Here is a 14856-nt window from a genome sequence, read left to right as displayed (position 1 = left end):
GATAGCAGCGACTACTCAGTTTCTGCCAAATCTGTCCTATCGAATTTCCCCATGTTTTGACTGGCCCCAAAAAAGAAGTGACACATGGCCCATCCAGGATATCCTACAACCGACCCAAAATGGCAACTCCCTGTGTTTTTTTTTTGCATATGGCTTTTTTTTGGTGTGTGTGTGTGTGTGTGTGTGTGTGTGTTCATCTCAAGGTTCAGCAAAGGTTGCTTCCAGATAGATAGACACACAGACACGCACACGCACACGCACACACAAATGCAACATTTCTGTTCAACCGTATCCGTACATGCTTGCTTTCGCCCTCACTCTCTCTGTCTCTCTCCTTCTTTCTTCCTTTGACCTTATCCGTATGTCTGTCTCGTTAACATGTTCTTCCTTTTTACCTGCTATCTTTCTTTTGCGCCCCTCTGTCGTGTCTGTCTCTTCCTCTGCTCCCCACTCTCCCTGAACCGCAGCTAAAAACGGAAGCTTCAGACAGAGAGAGAGAGAGAGAGAGAGAGAGAGAGAGAGAGAGAGAGAGAGAGAGAGAGAGAGAGAGAGAGAGAGAGAGAGAGAGAGAGAGAAGAAAGAAGAAGAAGAAGAAGAAGAAGAAGGAGAAGAAGAGGAATGAGCAATGTTAGACAGAGGGAGAGACAATGAAAGAGAGGCATAGGAAAAAAGACTGAAAGAGAGAGAGAGAGAGAGAGAGAGAGAGAGAGAGAGAGAGAGAGAGAGAGAGAGAGAGAGAGAGAGAGAGAGAGAAGCAAACAGAGAAAGAGAGAGAGGGTGATAGGATTAGAGAGAGAGAGAGAGAGAGAGAGAGAGAGAGAGAGAGTGCTAGGAGGAGAGAGAGAGAGAGAGAGAGAGAGAGAGAGAGAGAGAGAGAGAGAGAGAGAGAGACAGAGAGAGAGAGAGAGAGAGGGGGGGGGGCAAACAGAGAAAGAGAGAGAGAGTGATAGGAGGAGAGAGAGAGAGAGAGAGGGGGGGGGGCAAACAGAGAAAGAGAGAGAGAGTGATAGGAGGAGAGAGAGAGAGACAGAGAGGGAGAGACAGACAGGGGAGTGGGGAGCTCTAGCAGAGCAAAGCAGAGCAGGGCAGGGCAGAGCTCATCTGCAGGAAGCTGTGGAGCCTCATAAATATATGTGGGATCTGGAGATAAGTAGTACATGGCCCCATGGCCTATCAGACAGGGTCGGGGGGCCCCTCCACAGTACCTACCCGCCTCTAAATCACAGCTCCCATAACCCCCCCCCCCCCCTTGCTACATGGTAGGGGCACCAGGATGGGTTTAAAAACAATGCCATGCACAAACTCGTAGACACACACACATACACAAGGACAGACAGACAGACAGACACACACACACTGAGACAAACGCATACATAAGCACACACACTTTGAAACACACACACACACACACACACACACACACAAACACTTCTTCTTCGTCGTCTTCTTCTGTGTGCCATGGTCATACAAGGAGCCAGGAAAGGAAAGGAAGAGATGGATCGTCGTCTTTCCAATCAATTAGATGGGCCAGGCATGAATAATTCAGTATCGATTCCCGAATCGCTCTCAACTGACCGACTGGCCGCCCAGCCTCCACTGACCTTCCTTCCCCCGGCTTAGCCTTAGCCAGGGACACAGGAGTAGGGTTGGGGCTGCAGGGTTGGAGGGTAGGAGGGTGGAGGCATCGCAAGAGGGGAGGGGGCAAGGGGTAAAGAGGTGGGGTCACGGAACCTGTCACTGGGCCATGCGACTCCAATTTCAGCCTCCACCTCCACCTCCACCCTCCCTCCTATCCCCATTTTGCCATGGCGCTCACTCTCTCTCTCTCTCTCTCTCTCTCTCTCTCTCTCTCTCTCTCTCTCTCTCTCTCTCTCTCTCTCTCTCATTACCATACAGGTGGACAGTGTGGTGGAATCATATTGGATGTCCTGGCCCTTGTCTTCGGTCCCCTGGTACTTCCAGCTCCAGAGGTTGACCACAATGCAAGAGGAGTGCGCACAAGAGAGAGGGGGGTGGGGGGGGGGCAGCAAGAGAGAAAGGGGGGTGTTGAGTGTGTGCGTGTGTGTATATTTGAATGCGTGCACATGTGTGGTTGAATGAGTTTGTGTGTGTGTGTGTGCGTGTGCGTGTGCGTGTGCGTAGGCTTGTGGCTCTTCAAAGAGAGGGACCGTCCGTCACACCTGGGAGTCCCCCGCTCCGCAGAGAAGAAGTTGAGGAGGCTGCCTGGTCAGTCAGGCAGCCAGGGACGGAGGGCCTCAGCCAGCCCAGCCCAGCCCAGCCCAGCACAGATGGCCTCTCTCCTCTCCTCTCCCGCACAAACACAATGGCAAAGCTGTCACGGCCCCTCCGTGTCAGATTACACATGAAAGCCACCTTGCCGCTCTACACAACACAACACAACACAACACATCAGCCACAACACACACACACACATACACGCATGCACGCGCGCACACACACACACACACGGACGCGCAGACACACACACACACACACCCAACCACGCTCCCACCCCTCCTCCAAAACAAAAATTTGTGCTTGACTTGGTCATCATTATTTAATCACCTGGACAGTCCCCCCCCACTTTAGATCAGTTGTTTTCAGCACATTGCCCTAGGCCAGGGGTTCCCAAACTATACTATGGCAAGGCCCCCCATATGGTACCGCTAAATTCCAGCTAAGGCCCCCCTGTAACATGGGCCGTGCTATGCTATTTTTTTCTGTGCACCAACTTTCACGGCCATATGCGTGTGTGTCAATGTCCCATTGGGATATATAAATAACTATAATGTTAGTTGCAATAGATTACAATGCAGTTTTTAACTAATGGGAATATTGTTTAGCTGATTGTGGTTTACTTTGGTGCACATTAATTCATCAATTATTTATTTTGATGCGTTATACTTTTTCTGCCAACCTTCCGCGGACCCCCTAGCATCGCTTCACAGCCCCCCAGGGGTCCCCAGCCCCCACTTCGAAAACCACTGCCCTAGGCCTCGTTGTATGCGGGCCGGGAAACATGATGGCTACTGTTTAGGATTGTGCGGTGCTCTATGCTGCCCTACAAAGGCAAAGTGCAGTAACTACGCCAACATTGTAACTGGGAAAAATGCCTTCAAAGCCTTGGTGTTGGGTTGGATATTGTAGCTACTGCAAATTTGACAAGGCAATATCTCTAAAACCGGACACATTTCGACCATACAGCTTTGTGACAAGATAAAGGAGGTGCAATGAAGCCCTGTCAAAATGTGTAGTTACTGCACTTTCCCTTTGTAGGGCAGTATATGAGTCTGATATAATAACATTTGTTGCACTACCATGTGACTTGTGAGCCTGAGAATGCTCTTGAGAGATTACAGAGTCGTGCAGGCCTCACACAGAGTCGTGAGGTTTTAGTTAGTGGCTTTCTGAAAACGGTGTTTATTTCATTTAAGGTTAGCTGATGAATTTCATGGACACAGCCAGCTAGGCAGCAGAGGGAAGAAGATGTGTATCTGACTGACTGAAACAGTTAAAAAAAAAGACCTTGAGGGGGTGGTGAATGCACGACCCGTTGCCACCCCAGTTTCCAGGCAACATGTGTTCCAAAGTCACGCTGCGTGTGCAGAGGATTTTTTCTGTGGAAGCGGCAGAAGCGTGCTTTAGCTGAGGTGAGGCGAACCCAAATGCATTAACGCATCTGATGTAGCCTACAGCCACAAGGATCTCTGTCCGACAAGCTGCTGCCTGCCAAAGTTGTTAATGGTGCACTCACTGTGTAGGATGGTGGCCAGAGTAGGTATTGCAACTGTGCTGTTCATTGCCAAATTGTATCGTTTTATGAATATTTACAAAGCAATTAACTAATATTTACTAGTATGACTAAAGTACAGAAAGTTTTGAAATTAAAAATGTCAGTGCACATAGAGAAGATCCCCCTTCATGTATGAAAGGTGCAATTTTCTCAGTCAACAGGTGAAAACTTAGAATTTGATGGTGGTGGTAAGTATTCATATAAAAGGCAACATTTGTGAATGAGCAGGATGAATTCTGGAAAGAAAGTGCTAAACATATTACACAGTGCACCTTTAAGAGTGGTGGATGGTAGGTAGGCCTATCCCAAGATCCGTCATGATAAGGGACTTCCTGAAACCATCCATCCTAGCGTGTGGTGGGGACAGCAATCCCACAGTACAGAAACCAGCTCTACTGTATATAGAAGTAGTAATGGCAGAATTTATTTAAAAATAAATCCTTATTTTCTGACACAATTACAAAAAATCTTGCCAGACACAGAAAATACGGTCTAGACATTGGTTATATAGACAAGCATGTCAATGGGCACGGTCGTGATGAAGCAGTGCCTAGCAAAAAACAGCACTGCTTCATCATGAACATACCCAATGATACGTCTGAACTATACCATAAACTACCTTGGCATCTGCAAGTTTGTATTTGAAAAGCAGTAGGACTGACAGACTTGGGAGGGTAAAGAGAGGAATGGGGTTGCGGGGGTGATACCCTTTTCATACAAATATATCTACAGTTCATCTCAGTTTACAAAACAATGGGTGTGTCCAAAAATAAATTCAAAGAACGAAAGACTTTCTGTCTGAATACCGTAAACGTCTTTACTGTATACCAAAGTGCTGTAGTGGTTTCGGTACAAAATATGATTGAATGTGGGCATTTGAAAGCAACTGCGTTGAGCAAACAAGCAGAATCTTGTAGAAATAAAGGATGGGGGAGGGGAGGCGGGTGTTCATGAAGAATCAAATAAAGGCTGACATGCATTGGCACGTTACACACACTCCTGCGAATGTACAAAGACATTCTGCAGGAACGCCATAGTAGACAATTAACAGGAAACGCAAAACCATAAAGAATGTGCACACGCTACATTGTCTTTGATAAAACTTTTGTAATCGTTCAAAGTCGCCCTCCAGCCACTAGTTTGCATCCTGGTCTCAATGTGGCATTCGACTGGTGGTTCCAGAGGCTAAAACCCCACACAGACAGACAAAGGTATCGTGATGAGAAGGTGTGTCTGTCAGTAATGTTGACATTTGCGGTCTCACTGAGGGCTGTAGGTGACGACTGGAAGCTTTCCCGCGTGCTACCTGTCCTTTTACCAGGAAATCCTAATTTGGCTAATGTGGCACAAGTTATGCTGAAGACCCGGTCTTTATGGCCTTCAAGGATTGCTGTCCTTGCTAACTATTGTTCTCATTTCTAACTAGTTTATATTTGAGACACGACTACTAGAGAGTTGTTGAAGAAATATTCTTCCAAGTGCACCAATTTTCAGATTAGACATACGTAAGTTGGTGAAAGAGAACACCCCCCGACACGCCAAAAGTTTTGCTTGCCATACCTGTGGAGAACAGCTCAGATGCTACTTCCCTTCTCCTTACATTGGAACCCCTGATAAGTTTGACTTCACCAAATAATCAGTTTTGAATGCTGTTAAATCAATGTGGACATCGTGTGGGTAGTTGCTGTAGTCTAAGCAGACTGAAACTGTGGACATGGCCTTAGGACCTCCAGTCCAGGGAAATTTATCTAAAGCATTTTCCCCCTTCAAAAAACACTTAAGACTTAAAAAAAAACCTAAGACCAACTGTAGTAGGCCAGCCTCTCCAAAAAAAAAAAAAAGCACCAGCACACTTTCTTGTTTGCCATTCCTGCAGAGATGGGCCTGGAGGCTATTCTTCCCTCACTGCTGTGTGTTCATGCAATACAGGTGGCTCAGCTCAGATCACACAGAGGTGCTCGGCGAGCTCATATATACTGTAAACACATGCTACAGCAGTGTCGGCTAACAGATCCCATCTTATCTGCGGGCCGATCGCGGCCGTGCTGCATTGTGCGATGGGGCTGGGCCACCTTAGGGTGCTGGCAGACGAGCGCTTACGGGAAACGGAAACACTTTTCCCTTTCAGAGGCCTTTTCAAGGTGTGTTTGTGTGTGTGTGTGTGTGTGTGTGTGTGGTGCTGTAGGAGAGAGAGGGAGCGGGGTGGGGCTGGGGAGCTCCCAAATAAGAGCATGCATCAGGCAGCAGGAGGGAGGGAGGGAGGGAGGACGAGAGGGAGCGAACACAGGGAGTGGATGATGTGTGGTGAGGTTGTGTGGGGTGGAGAAGGGAAGGAGGGCTTCCAAAAGAGGAACAAGCATCAGGTTGCACCCCTATGATCGCCAGTGAGTGCCGCACTTGATCACGCCCTACCTGCCGCCAACCCTCGCCTGAGGCATGCATTAAATGAGACGAGTCTAAAAAGTTGAAGTGCACAGGCTGTCAGAGAAGAAAAAAAAAAGACATTGTATCATCAGAAGAGGGTTTGGAAACGGGTGTGTGGCTAAGATAATTTCGGATAATTTGCGACGAAGCGTTTTATTAATCATACATCATCTTGTCTCCTTGCAGCACTTTAAAGCAACAGCCGGGCCCACCAAGAGAAATCGAGCCGCAAGAGCATTTTTTACAGATTGACGTGGAAAAGATATGACACGGCTCACATGAAATTGACACATACTGTAGAACAGTGACCTGTGAGCTGTTCAGGAAATTATGTAACTGTAGGGATGAAGCAGAGAAGAATTGAGCTTGCTTAACACGAGCAATAATTCACTGGCATGTCTCATTCCAGTCTGAGACTAAAACATATAGTCGTTTTTAATTTTGTCCTATGTTCAACTTTGGAAATTTGAGCAATGTCAATTTTCTCTGATATGAAAAAAATATCCCACCACATCATACAAGTCTGACTTGGAACGTCAAGTTTATTTACACTTTCATTTCATTTATATTAATCATTTTAGGTGACTGTAGGCTGCTAGCCTGGATTTTTCTTTCCAAATAATGAGGTTTCAATCTATGGTAATTACTCACAGTTACATCAGAATGAGTGGCTGTGGCGTACAAACATAATTTGATTCTGGTGAGACGATAATGACAGTTTGATATGATGAGACTGTTAATAAAGAAACCTAAATGGCTCTGTCGCCATAATAAGCTCTGTTCTCAACTTGTGAAAGTGCAAAAAAACGAGCCAATAAGGGGTTAGACATAGACATCCTGCCAAGACTGCACAAAAACCAACATCTGGAGGACTCAAACTGTGGTCTTCTGATTCCATTAATCCAGTGCCATAGGCGGTCGAACAAGACCACAGGAACTCTTGTGTATGAGGGGAAGGTGGGGTGGGGGACTGGGGGTGCTTCTTTGACAGTAACCCTCAACTCCCCCATCTTGAAATGAGGATCTCTTCTCTTTAGAAAGCAGTCTACACAGACTGGCGCCCCTTTTTGGCTGTGAAAGAGCCACACTCCCCGCCATCACAACACTACACTACACTTACACCACACCACACCACAGCACCACAACACAGGCCCTCAACTGCCTTTATTTTTCCACAGAGAAAAGAGGTGAACAGCGATCCAACCAAACACACACACAAACACACTTTCTTTCTCCCCCCTGTAAAGATGACTCTGTGGAGCCTGGACAGGCTGGCATAGTGCCTTCACCAGAATCAACCAACCAACCAGCCTTTCAACACCAACCACCCCTCTTCTCTCACCCCTCTCTCCCCTGCCCTGCCCTGCCCTGCCTGGTCTTGTCTATTGTTGGCCGCCTTGTTGTGAGTAGTGAGGTTGCTATAGCAAAGTCGTGGTGGTTGCACTTAGTTACTTAATGCCATTATCTGTGACCCCCTCCACCCTGCCCCCTTGCCCCAACACCCACCTCACCTCCTCCTTGCACTCCACCACCACCACCACCTGTCCCACCCTCGCAGTCCTTTCCCTACGTACGGCACGCCTGGCCTGGGGGAGAAATAGGGCCCAGGCACTTTTGGCTCAAAAGGGCCCCTCATAATAAGCAAGGCGGAACTGAATGATCGGTGGGCCCAGCACCCTTCGTGGGCCCCTATTTTCCGAAATGTAAAAAAATATATTTTACATAAATAGGTGCCCACAAGGGTGCAGGGCCCACCGGGAAATGCCTGCTATGCCAGATGGCCAGTCCAGCCCCGTTTCCCTCCGTACGGCATGCCTGCCCGCAAGTCTGTCTAATGATTACCACCACCCTTCAAGAAGAAAGCATTCAGGGCAACATAAACATCGCCTTGACAACTCAGTTTCTCTCTCTCTCTCTCTCTCTCTCTCTCTCTCTCTCTCTCTCTCTCTCTCTCTCCTGCCTGGCCGCCCGCCTGGTCAGGCTGAACTGAAATTGTACAATGGCCACGCACGAATCGTGAATTCAAAAGAAGGGCAGGGTAGGGTAGGGTAGGGGAGGGTAGGGGAGAGTTCATGAGGGGCAGGGGTTGAATGACACAAACGGATAATGGGTGTCGGAGGCACCATCCATCCACTGTGGGGAATAAGAGAAGTCATGCACTGAACAGCCTTTAGAGCTAAACAGGCAGATGTGTCAAAAGTAAAAGTAAATTTGTGGTATAAGTACAACAGCAACCCATGATATTACATAGCTGTTACACCATTTACTCCATTGTACCTAATGAGGTGAATAGACTGTTGTTACTGAAAAACACTAAAAGCCTAACAAGAACCCACCATAAATTTGATCCAACCAGCGCAAAGGTAGCCGATCACAGGACAAGTGCAACACATGTCTACTGGTTATTCAAATACTTTAACTGTGTTGGAAGGAGATTATTTCTTCTGTTTCTTTTTTTACTTTTACTTTTGACACCTCTGTAAACAGGGCAATGGCATGATTGACTCCTAATTGCAACTGCTGATCCATGTACTATTGATAAGGGACTGTACGTTATTTACCAGGGGGGGAGGGCTGGTGCGCTGGAAGTCCGGTCAAAAAAAAAAATCATGGCCCCCCCCTCCACCTCAATTTTTTTCCCCATGGCCCTCCCCCCACTTCAATTTTGTTTTCCCATGGCCCTCCCCCTACAGGTACAAAAATGTAATATGTAAAATTGGTAGATGAACAACCATCATGACAACAGTCAGAGTAGCCTACATCAAGGGCGGTTGTCTGCACTATTGTGCTATCGATATCAGTGGATACCTATGAGAAGCCGCTAGAATCTACCACTGCGGCTGCATGGGATGCCTTTTAACTCCACTGTCACCAAGACAAATTGCAGGGACGCAGGAACTCATTTTGACCAGGGGGTGCTGTGGTCAGCGAAGGGTCTGGGAGTCCTCTCCCAAAAAATATGTTTTTTTTAGATGCAATTTCCTGCATTCTAATCAATTTTAGGATGAAGAATGGCGAATCTCATCTGACTAACTTCTTCATGTTTTATGTAGCCTAACCAAGGATGACTAGATTTTTACCTTTTTTTTGTTTAACATTTCACTTCAAAATTATTAAGTTCTTCTTATGGAAGGGAAACGCGCACCTAATGTGGAGGTGAGGGCGTGTTCAAGAGCAAATGACAGTTTCTCTCTTCTCCATGGGCAGTCTACAATGTGTGAAATTAGTAGAAATGCATGACTAGGCTATGCGATGCACTTGTGAGAGGTGACCGGGCTTTCAAACTATTTAGATTTTCTTGCAATTGCGACTGTGTATCTCAAGATGCATACGATCAGGACCCCTGCCTTGTCTCCCCGCCCGCGCACAAAAGCACGCACGCACACACAGACAGGCATAGGCCTACTGCTTCCCAAATGCGATTAGGCTACACTCTGACGGCCAAAGAGTTTGTGCTGTGATCGGCGAGAGACGTAGGTTAAGCGCCAAAGCAGCTAGTGCCATTGCTGGCTATTGATACAGGGAGAGTGTAAAAGCCACCTTTAGTTTGCATTTGACGTTGGCCATATTTAAGACGCACTAAAAGGTGCCGCTAAACGGTGGTCAAATCAGCAGCAAGAGGCAAAAGGAACAAATCGCCACCACTACAAAAGTCCAAAACAACAGCCATTTCACACCGCGGCAATTCAACTTTGGTAACAGTTATGATAGACAAGCCACGCACACCATCGGCTGTGCTATAGTTCTAGATTCACCCCATAGCCAACTCCGAGGCTAAGATAAACTTCACCAGCAATAGGCAAGACCTAGCGCAAGACCTAGCGACCTAGTGCTACTACGAATCCAATCTCCACCGCAAGAAACAAAAGTCACTTCATACCTGACACGATGCACAATTTTGGTGACATTCCCTTCTTCCGTCGCACTTTAAATTCACCTAATTCCTTGCTTAGTTGGTCCGTTTTTGATCACCAAAGTGATGAGACTTCTCTTCACAACAAGTTAGCTCCTCCAATGGGTTTAAGACCGTGTATGTTGATGCATGCCCAAGCCAACATATCACTGTTAATACCACTTTTATTAATACTTTGACACCACAAGCTAAACAAAACAAACGTCTCTCTCGGCCGTGCTATGCGACCATTGAACACAGATGTAAAGCACACGGCGGTGCCAATAAATAAAATCATGACTTACCAGAGGCTGTGACCACCAGTTGACTACAACACCTCTCCAAAATTCCTCTGGAAATGCCCATCCAATTCGTTGTCAAAACTTCCCAAACTGTTTAGCCCATAGGCCTATACTGCCCTACAATTTCAGAACGCAGTATAATTCAAAATGCCAAACTGAGAAAAAAGGCTTTAAAGTTTCCTTTCTGTCCACGCGACTGTGTTGGAGGTAAAGTGGTGATGACACTTCCATATCATAGCCTACTTTTTTATGGTGAAAATTTATGCACGCAAGAAAAAAGCAAAAAAAACAACATTCTCATTACTTTTTAGCTGAAAAATCATTATACTGCGCTCTGTTGTGGTATTACTGTCTACACCAAAACCACGGTGTCAATGGAGAAGTGCAGTATAAAAGTGCAGTATCGCATTATACTGCGTTCTTGGCTAGTAGCCTACCACGTAACCTACTAAAACCACAAAGCGCAGTATAATCAGTTTTTTGCGTTTTTTTCCGAAACGGGACCAAGTTGGGCCAAAAAATTTTAACACAAGAAGAAGAAGGTATTTTAAAGCCAATTTCCGGTCTAAACCCATTTTCGACCATTTTCAAGATACTGCGTTCTGATATTGTAGGGCAGTATAGTTCACCTCAGCTAGTTTGATATTTGCTCACGGGCATTTTCTATGATCCTCCATAGCATTAGCAATCCTACAGTGAAAGAGAGTCAGCGCGGGCAATCTACAGTAGCTGCACCTGATAGTTTTTTGACTACAGATACACGCTTCAGTGCTAAAGTATGCACCCGGGACCTTGCATCGCAAAGCGATGTGTTTCAGAGCATTTTTTATTATTATTATTTAAAAAAATAAATTAAAATAAAATAAAATAAATTCGTTTTTTTCCCATGGCCCTCCCCCTAACTCTGATTTTTTTTGCCATGGCCCTCCCCTCCACCTCATTTTTTTTCATCATGGCCCTCCCCCCCCTACGCACCAGCCCTCCCCCCCCGGTAAATTACGAACAGTCCCTAAGTGTTATAGGGATAAACAAAAAAAAAAATCTTATTCTGCCATGTGTATCATCAACTTCACCTATCATCATCACCAATTAGATCTTAACAGACGGATAGGGGTGTAATATACTATGTCAGCTAAAAAGACAAACGTGTGGTACTAAACGTCGTGCCATTCTGGGAGCATTGATCAGTGTTGCGGAATTGTATCATTTCTTTTCAGTTCTTTCTGTTTGGTCCAGCACCTGCTCCACTGATATACACGCGTTCTCTGCCTTCTGGAGAAGTCTTCAGTTCCACGCTCTCGCCTGCTTGCCTGCCCACAGGCTTTAGGCTGCAGTGAAATTGTATGGTACATGATGGGTACAGCAGGGACCACAAATGAATGGTGACGGAAGTGATGATGTTAAGGAATGCACTTTGACACTAGGCGGGCGGGCCGTGTCCGGATGGCAGGCGTGGGTGGGGCGGGTGTGGGTATTTAGAGGCTTTTTTATTTAAAAAAATAAATAAAATAAATATATATATATATATTTATATATATATATATATATATATATATATATATATATGTATATATATATATTTATGTGCTATGCACTGACAATCAAAAAATACATGAGAAAATAGGAGGGCAAGGGAGAGTAGATGAGTAGCAGGGGTTGAATGACAGGGTGACTGCTAATGGGTGTTTGAAGGCACCAGCGACTGTGGGGAATGTGGAGTAGTCATGCGCTGAACAACCTTTAAAGCGGCGTACACACACATTACTAGCTTCTCGCTTGCTCGCCTACTCGCCACTCTTTCATGGAACGTTCGCTGAAAGTTCCCGCGGCTTTAAATGCCAATGAACAGGCGAGAAGTACCGAGCTCTGCATTCCAATTGGTTACTCGCTTACTCGTCTCGCTCGAAGTTGAAATATTTTCAACTCGGGATCCGCCCACATCGCATCGCATCGCTTGTACAGTACTCGCCTACGCCTGCTCGTCTCGCTGGAACACATTGACATTCTATTGAGTTCATTCGCTGAGCGAGTAACTAGCAGCGACGTGTGTGTACGGCCCATTTTTGAGCAGTATTGATGGGCAAGAACATGATTGGCTACTAACTGCTGATCCAAATTCTATTGAGAAGTGTTACAGGAATATAGCCTGGCCGTGCCCTCCTAGTGACGCAACACCTTCAGCGTTGCTGCTAAGATGTCTTCGTCTCTGTTGATAGCTTCATCTGTTTGCTCATCGTCCTCAACGCCTTTGTTCCCATTCCCTATTGAGTCATTTATATTTGGAGGGTTAGTTTTAGGAGATATTTTACGGAGCACAAGATCCACGCGGCCGTTCACTCGAACGACATCACCTAAAGTTCAATAGACCCTTCCTCTTCAGTGTTGCTTCAAGTCAGGCCAGGAGTAGGGATGCAAATTATCGATTAATTCATTAATCATTAGTTGATAGTCATATCGATCGACTTACGATTAATTGATAAGCGGCGTTTTCCCCCCCGAAATCTCAATGTTTCTCGGAAAAAAACGACTAAATCTAAAAATGTTAATTAAAACTTAAAATGCCACATTTAAATGAATTCTATTTTAATCATTTAATCTAAAGGTGATTTAAATATTCCCACTATTCACACCCCTCTTCACACACACACTCTTAACGTACCAATCTCACCTGGGTCTTTTGTCAGTTGAATTGGCGATTAATGGCAATTAATGTTTTTTAATCGATTAACCCATTGATCGATTAAAGTCGATTAATCGATTAATCGTTTGCATCCCTAGCCAGGAGCAATACAAATATCGTTTCTGATCTCCGGAAAAAACGGGAACTCTTCCCACTTTGTCGGGAAGCAAACAACCAGTAGCAAACAAAGGGAGGCGGGTCAACCATGCCATTAGGGAAATGTTAATTGTTATGTTCTTGGTCAGACTAAGTATCGAAGTATTGAAGAGATTTGAAAGTCGATGATGATCAGGCTAAAACAGTAAAAAAAATAAAAAAAAATAAAAATATTTTGCCCTGTGTACTGCATTATCCCTGTCAGAGCTAAACAGGATAGGAATGTAATGAAGACAGAAGTGTTGTACTTTTTAGTGTGTACGCGCGAGTGTGTGTGTCTGTGTGTGTGTCTGTGTGTGTGTGTGTGTGTCTGTGTGTGTGTGTGTGTGTGTGTGTGTGTGTGTGTGTGTGTGTGTGTGTTAATAGTCACTCCACTCAACCCAATACAGCCATCAAACCTCTTTATTTACACAAATGCAGACCAATGAGACACAGTTAGTGCACATGCAATAATAAGACTTTAAATATATGTTTTCCAATGATTACCATATCATACAAAACAAGAGAGCGATTAAAAGTCAATATTTTTAAAAAGAAAAAAAAAGTTTAAAAGTAGAAATCGAACTCTTACAGAAACAACAGAGTACAATGATGAAACACAGCCATTCAAATCAAGCTTAAGAGACACTCATACACAGTATTTGACCAAGAAGAATGGCTTCAAAGCTTCTCTCAAACACAAAAATGTAATACAAATAACTTAGCAAAAGAAAGGTACGTTTGGCTAGTATTATGCTGTATAAAAGATAACGACACAAATAAAAAATCCAGCACAAAACCTCAAAAGCATTGATCAGATGTCACTGAGCAGTGTATCCAATAAATATGATTATTGTGTAGGGTATTTTTAAATTTTTATTTTTTAATACAATTCCACAGAGGAGCCTCAACATGTTAGACATAATTTAAAACATTTTATAGATTGTGTTATATAAATATGACTAAAACTGTGTAAATGTATTAGTAAAGAGAGGGGAGAGAGATGCCACATCCCAAACCAAGCTCTCGGCCCATCTTAAAGCGCCCAGTGGTCAAGAATTCCTCCTGCCTGTCGTCACATAATTCCGTGAATTAACAGACCCTTGAGACATGAAATCTGTGGCATTTCATGGAATTTGCGAAAATTACGTGTTGGATTCACGGAAGTGCTTTCTCAATGTTCTCACAGCACTGTGTTAAGTCCATCATTAGAAAACTGACAAACCAGTGGCAAACGGTGGTGAAATAGCCTTCCATTTCCAGTTGGCTGATACTACATTCTGTTACTAAACAAAATAATGCTTTAGAAATTTAAGTTGTGCCCAGACCAAAAAAATCCCTAACCTTAACCTGAATTTTGGCAAAATCCACAAAACTGCCACAGATTTTGTGCCAGAATGATCCGTGTTCATTTCATGGAATTCTGTGAGATCACGTTGCAGCGATTCCTATGTGATAAAAAACCCTTCAAGAGCAGTTGGCGTTCCCTTGTAAAGCCACAGAATTAATGTCTCCCTCTAACCTTCGGGACGGGGTGTCCTCATTGCTGACACTGCACAAAGTTCAAAAGCGAATGACTTGTATTGTACAGCAGCCCTCCCCTGTCTGTTAATCGCTACGTTTGTACAGT

The sequence above is a fragment of the Engraulis encrasicolus genome, chromosome 18 (assembly GCF_034702125.1).
Source record: "Engraulis encrasicolus isolate BLACKSEA-1 chromosome 18, IST_EnEncr_1.0, whole genome shotgun sequence".
Classification (NCBI taxonomy): domain Eukaryota; kingdom Metazoa; phylum Chordata; class Actinopteri; order Clupeiformes; family Engraulidae; genus Engraulis; species Engraulis encrasicolus.
Note: the sequence above shows the minus strand (reverse complement) of the source record.